The sequence below is a fragment of the Peromyscus leucopus genome, chromosome 16_21, assembly GCF_004664715.2.
Source record: "Peromyscus leucopus breed LL Stock chromosome 16_21, UCI_PerLeu_2.1, whole genome shotgun sequence".
Taxonomy (NCBI): Eukaryota; Metazoa; Chordata; class Mammalia; order Rodentia; family Cricetidae; genus Peromyscus; species Peromyscus leucopus.
In genome coordinates, this window is record NC_051084.1 from 71,877,904 (window position 1) to 71,885,064 (window position 7,161).

A 7,161-nucleotide genomic window follows, 5' to 3' on the forward strand; every position below is an offset into this window, starting at 1 on the left:
GGATCCTGAAGTCAAATAGCAGTTTCTAGATTTCCTTCTTCCACAGCACGGGAAGACGCAGAGATTAGTAGTGAATGCCAAACGAGACAGCACGCACTGTGACACGTTGTGTTCACAGTGCCCGCCTTTGGAGAGGCCCTCCTCGCACACAAAGTCCACATTCCACTAAGTGGACTTTGATCGTTGAAATAGCTTGATCTTGCCGACAGGAAGAAATCCGAGCTCCCAGTCTACCCACCAGCAGTCAACTCCATTGCCTTCTGCAACTTTATTCTTATATGAAGGGATTGTGATTGTAGTCACTTAATGGTAAATTTTTTTTCTTCAAATTAGTAAAATGAACCCCCCTCCCCAAAAGTAGTGGAGCTTTTAGTGTTCTTGATTAATCAGCTTGCCAACATCACAGAGAACTGCCAAAAATTTTTTTTTTTCTGTTCCAATGTGTCAGTAAGCTCCTTAATATACTGGAGAACAACTTCCTTATCACTTTGGGACATTTTCTCAGAATGACATTTCTGTTCTTTAAGCTTCTCAATAAGATGAGTGATATCTGTCCAGTGTGTGTGGGTTAACTGTTTAAATGACTCCTTTTCTTTCAGATAGGCACTTTGAAGGTCATCTCTAAGATGACCGTGATGTTGGCCTATAGCGAGACAATGGCCACAAACTAATTTTTTATCTAATAGACAATAAACATTTAATGGTTGCCTCTATGGTGACAACATCTGGGTGGTGGTCTTCTTGCTGGTACTTTTCAATAATTGTTCTTAATGCAAAATTGACAGGTAAGGATTCTATACTAGTTGAAGCAATTTCAATAATACTTCTGCAATTAGGACACTTGAATGGAATTCACAAAGGTCTCCAAATATAAAAGTTACCAGATGCCTGAAGAATGCTTTCCGAACAAATTCTACAAAATGTGTGAGAGCATGGCAGTACTCAAGGATCCTCAAAAATGCTGTAACAAATGAGACATGTTAACTTGCCCTCAAAATTGTGCAATTCTTTCTTTGTTGATCCCCTGATCTGGATATTGAATATGCTTTATCTTCAACTATCTCAGGTTCTTTTGTTATTCGGCTGCGAAGGGCCACAGGCCCTCCTGCAGCTCCATGCTGCTGCTCCTTAAAGACATAATTAGAGACAGATCTGATATTTTGTTACATCAGGAAAGACTGTCAGCCACAGAACGTGCAAACTTGGAATAAGTTTCAATTAAAGACCTTATGAGAAGCAAGAAAGCCAGGCTGTGGGGCCGGCTGCAATCCTAGCACTTGATGGGCAGAGTAGGCAGATTGCTGAGAGTTTCAGATCTGCCTGGTATACACGGTGAGATCAGTGTGGACTACAAAGTAAGACCCTGGTTCAAAAAAGAAAACAAAACTGAGCAAACAAACAAACAAACAAAAATCACGAATATGGATGTTAGACAAAAACACAAAAACTTTGAGTTTTAACTAAATGACCTAGTTTTTAATAATGCTGCTTATGTGACTTTGAAGCCTATTAGTTAGCCTGTTTGAGACAATGTCCTCCTCTGCATGAGGACAGTAATAACTATCAGCTAAGGGTGTTATAAAAAAATAAAACAGCATGCATGAAAGAATTCCAGAGAGTATCTAGCATATATTAGATATTCATTGCTTTAATTATCCATTCATTCATTCCTTCATTCTATAAATATTTATTGAGCATCCATACCATGCCAGCTACTGTTCAAAGTGCTTTTCAGGTGTTATTCAATAATACAGAGGGGGACAAAATATATGATGAGTTTGACCCTTTGGAGTTTATAAACTAGTGGAAGAGGCCACACAATAAATAAATGAACATAAATATAATTACATAATTACAAACTGGGATGTATGCCATGAAGTTAAAGGATAAAGTGGCATGAGAATGACCAGCAGGTGAGACCTAATTTAAATTGAGGTGGTCCAGGAAGGCTTCCCTCTAGAAATGCCATTAAAACTGAAGCATGCATAAGTAGAAATTAACTAATTGAAGAGTAAGCAGAGAGTGAGGTGAGTGGATAGTTGCTGTTGATGTCCTGCACCGAATGATGATCTGCACTAAATGATGTTCTGCTCTGGGAATGAGCATTATTTCCATAAATTGTCTTCAGGCACAAGTATGGGGTACCAGAAACCTACGTTAAAAGAGGGGAAGTGGTTGACGTGAAGGTGAGGAGGAGGGGGGAGGGGCAGGAATGTTCTGGAGCTCCTCACACTAGTTCACAAGAGTTGGTGATGCACATCTCATCCCAGCTCTGAATTTAGTGATATCTTAATGATGACATGAAGCTGTCCATGAATGGAGTATTTACAACATTCAAGCCAGCATACAATACAATAAAGGCTTTTTTTCTCCCTCTAAAGAAAGCTAATTGTTAAAGCTTGGCTAGCATATCTGTGCAAGAGTTTGCTGTGCTTTTTGATATTTTGAACTACACTTTAATAAAAATAAAATAGAAGAGAAAACAAGGAGCTAGGCATACAACTTACTGAATATGAACAAGGTCCTGAGCTCAGTCTGAAGTATTGCTGCATCTATATGTATTTCTTGACCTTTTCTTTCGGCTCTTTTTCTTCTGTTTGTTATATCTTATTCTGGGTTATTTTTGTTCTATCTTATTTTATTTTATTATTTGTTTAAGATGCCTGTTTGTATCCTAATGAGAAAGAAAAAGAAAGGGTATGGATTTGGGTGGTGGGGAAGAGGGAAGACTCTGGGAGGAGTTGGGGGAAACTGTAATCAGAGTATATTGGATGAAAAAAATCTGTTTTCAATTAAAAAAAGAAAAAGAAAGAAGAGGCAGGGGAAGTGAAAGAAGAAGAAGAGGAAAAGAATAAATGAAAGAGAAAGAAAGTAAAAATAAAAATGTTGACACATTAGAACAAGAACTCATTCTTTTTTTCTTTTTTTCTTTTTTTATTTATTTTACAACACCATTCAGTTCCACATAATAGCCACAGATTCCCCTGTTCTCCCCTTCTCGCCCCCCTCCCCCTCCCCCAGCCCACCCCCCATTCCCACCTCCTCCAGATCAAGGTCTCCCCAAGGACCGGGATCGACCTGATAGACTCAGTCCAGGCAGGTCCAGTCCCCCCCTCCCAGACCGAGCCAAGCGTCCCTGCATAAGTCCCAGGATTCAAACAGCCAACTCATGCAACGAGCCCAGGACCCGGCACCACCGCACAGCTGCCTCCCAAACAGATCAAGCCAAATGATTGTCTCACCCATTCAGAGGGCCTGATCCAGTTGGGGGCCCCTCAGCCTTTAGTTCATAGTTCATGTGCTTCCATTCATTTGGTTATTTGTCCCTGTGCTTTATCCAACCTTGGCTTCAACAATTCTCGCTCATATAAACCCTCCTCTTTCTCACTAATTAGACTCCCAGTGCTCCACCAGGGGCCCAGCCGTGGATGTCTGCATCCAGATTCCTCAGTCCTTGGATGGGGTTTATGGCACAACTATCAGGGTGTTTGGCCATCCCATCACCAGAGTAGGTCAGTTCCTGCCGTCTCTTGACCATTGCCAGCAGTCTTTTGCGGGGGTATCTTTGTGGATCTCCATGGGCCTCCCTAGCTCTCTGCTTCCTCCTCTTCTCATGTGGTCTTCATTTACCATGGTCTCCTATTTTTTGTTCTCCCTCTTTTCTTGATCCAGCTAGGATCTCCCACTCTCTTTCCCTCGACCGTCGCCCTTCATTGCTCCCACTCATGACCAGGCTGTAGAACAAGAACTCATTTTAACGTCAGGTATGTTATTGTTTAGCTTCATGTCACCATCATGACGTCACTGACCACAGAGTTGGGTGAGATGCACACCACCAGCTCTTTGGAGTCTATTCCACCTAACCATGTCACCTCCTTAGCCCAGATTTCTGATATCTTCTGACACCTTATAGAAAACCACTCATTCCAGCGTAAATGTAAATGCTCCCAAATGAGAGAATATAGCCCATACCAAGTATTTCAGGCAGAGTACTTATCTACAACTTATTTACAAATTGATTGTAAATTATTCAGGCAGAGTACTTATCTACAACTTATTTACAAATTACAAATTGATTGATCTTCATACATACATGCTATTACCCTTCTTCCTGTTTGTCCTCCTCCCTTTCCTGGACTCCTCCCTCTGCAATGACCTCCCGGAACCCCCAGTTAGTTTCCTCTTCTGCTTTCTGAGGACATGCATTCCATCACCCTCTCTATTTCCTCACCTTTAGGGTTTCTCACAATCCTCTTTTTAGTTTCACAACCTACAAACACACACACACACACACACACACTCACTAGGTTTAAATGATAATGGTTCCCATAGGATCATATATTTGAATGCAATGATTAGGAGGTGTGGCCTTATTGGAGGAAGTGTGTCACTGGGGGGCTGGCTTAGAGGCCTCAAAAACGAAGCTATTCTCAGTTAGCACTGTCTCTCTGCCTCATGCTTGTGTTTGAAGATGTAAGCTCTCAGCTACTGCTCCAGCGCCTGCCTGCTGCCACCCTGTTCCCATTTGGGGAGCCTCTGCATCCATGAGCCCAAATTAAAAGATCACTTGTTTATTTTAATATAAGTTGCCTTTGTCATGGTATTTCATCACAGTAATAGAAAAGTAACTAAGATTTTATATATATGCCAATATATGTGGTGTGTGCATCTATCTAGCTATATAAATATATATATGTATGTATATATATATACATATATATATATATATATCACTTTTAAATCTTGGTTCTTCTGCAAATGAGAGGAAAATGTGGCACTTGTCTTTCTGAGATTGGGTTACTTTGCTTAATAAGATCTCCAGTTGCATCCATCTTCCAGCACATGAAATGATTTCACTTTTCTTTACAACTGCATAAAATTCAATTGTGTATATGCACCACATTTTCTTTTTCCATCCACCAGTTGATATCTAGGCAAGTTCCCTTTCCTGGCTACTGTGAATGGCGCAGCAAGAGACACCAACACACAAACATCTCCAAATCGAGACTATTTTATACAGAGAATTGCTAGATAAGCGCAGGAAGGTCTAAAGTTGAATGCTAAAGTAACATATATTGAAAATGCCATGAAAAGTTACCAATCCTAGGGTCCAGAAGACAAATAGAAGAGTTGTTGTCAGAACCTAGGTCCTGTGAGATCCAGGAAGAAACACCTCAGTGCATACAAACCACACTCTCTGAAGCAGCAGGGAGGACAGCCAGATGGCTTTTTACTTTTTTATTTTTGTGGATGGAAGGTGTGATGTAGACATGCATGCAACACAGTGTGCATGCAGAGGTCAGAGGACAACTTGTATGAGTAACTTCTCTCTTTCCACCATGTAGGACCTGAGGATCAAACTTCAGCCTTAGCAGCAAGTGCTTTACCTACTGAGTCCTCTCGGTGGCTCTATTTCTGCATTTCTTATTATCAAGGATATTGATAGCTTCTCTCTGTCTCTGTCTGTCTGTCTGTCTGTCTGTCTGTCTGTCTCTCTCTCTCTCTCTCTCTCTCTCTCTCTCTCTCTCTCTCTGTGTGTGTGTGTGTGTGTGTGTCTCTGTGTCTCTCTCCCTGCCCCCTCCACCAGCATTTTTCATATAACCAAAAGTCTTGGAAGGGAAAGCTAGGTAGAATAGATTGCAGATTTTTTGCTGTCCGATATAATAGAGATAATGTTTCCTTCAAAGGCAAAATCTGTGCAGGTTTATTTACAAGAGGCATCAGGGAGTAAGCCTAGATTTTCCAGAACTCTCGTTCATTAGCTATGATCCTAACTACTGTCTATGCATCAGCTTTAGCTGTTTAGCTTCATTCTTGGGGGACTTGGGAGGCAAAGGGAGCCAATATGACCATGAAGCTGCTGTTGTGTAATGAGTAATAGAATGCTTTGCTTCTGAGACAAGAGTCCCATGCCTTGTCAACATCCACATGACAGGCTAAGCTGTTTGTATGCAGATAGAGTAAATCTCAGAATGAACCTCTCCCTCCCCCTCACGCTCCCCCTCCTCCTCTCCCTCTTCTTCTCCCTTTCTCTCTGTCCCTCCCTCCATAGCTACTCTTTCTTTGTTCTCTAACTATTTTGAGACAAGGCCTCACTTTTTAGACCAAGCCAGTCTCAAACTCAGGACCCTCCTGCTTCAGTGTCCCGGGTACTGGGGTACCAGGCATGCACCACCACGCCTGCCTCCTTCACAGTTCTAGATAGAGCTGTCCACTCAACTCATCAAACATTCACCTGTGAAACCACGCTCACTCCATGAACATCTTCCAGAAACAAGGTAGAGAAAAATGAAGCACATCAGTTATCGTGTACCCTTCTGTTTGTCATCTAAATTTAAGTTTAACAGCCCATCTTCTATTGTCTCCATTAGTATTGTTTTGGCCATTTGAGTTCATTCTTTTCTGAATTTTTGGTGAGCTGTTAGTAAGGGAAAAAATTAGAGGTCTTCAACCTGCTATATTTGGACAGAAGCCTCTTAACTTCCATTTTATACCTGACATGCTTATATAGTTTTAGATATTAGCTTTAACTTTCAGAGTTCTGTCTTGCAAAAAGACAGCAAACTGGATGTTCATTCAAGTGTGGAAATGGTGTAGACACCTTCACCAGTGAAACCTTCATTGGAGAACTTGGTTCTCATTAGGTATGGGGAATGCTTTAGCTTGTTAGCTATAATTAACCTTGACATGCAAGTGGGTTTTAGGTCTTTTGGGTAGGTAAAAGAAACCAGAATTTTCTATCTGGATCTCAAATGGTGATTTTCGACAGAGTACCATCCAGACAAAAAGGTTAAAGCTGGGAACTGAATATCAAACTAATCCATTTCACAATTTTACTTGAGTTTAGAAAAGGAGAAAAGAAAACAAAAACCTTTCTCTGGCCTAAGGTGTATCTCCCCACAAGTCTCTGTCTTCCCAGGAAGTAACACATTGAATACAATAATCCTACCAAAGCATCCATTGTTCCTCAAGCATCCCTTTCACGGAGAAGAGAAAGCAGGCTGCCATGTCTTCTGCCCATTATGTGAGATTAGTTTACCTTTCCATGAGCTTAAACAAAACAGCAGCTTAATGGACCTCCTAGGACTGACCAAATCAGAAAATGGAACTCTAACCAATATTATAGCAAGGCTTAATAGTTTTCTGATATTTGGTCTAAAT

At 41.0% G+C, this 7,161-nt stretch overlaps 1 pseudogene; it reads right to left on the minus strand.

Moving 5' to 3' along the window:
- Positions 1-369: 369 nt before the first annotated feature.
- Positions 370-6,961, minus strand: LOC114702165 (annotated as a pseudogene).
- Between the last annotated feature and the right edge of the window lie 200 nt (positions 6,962-7,161).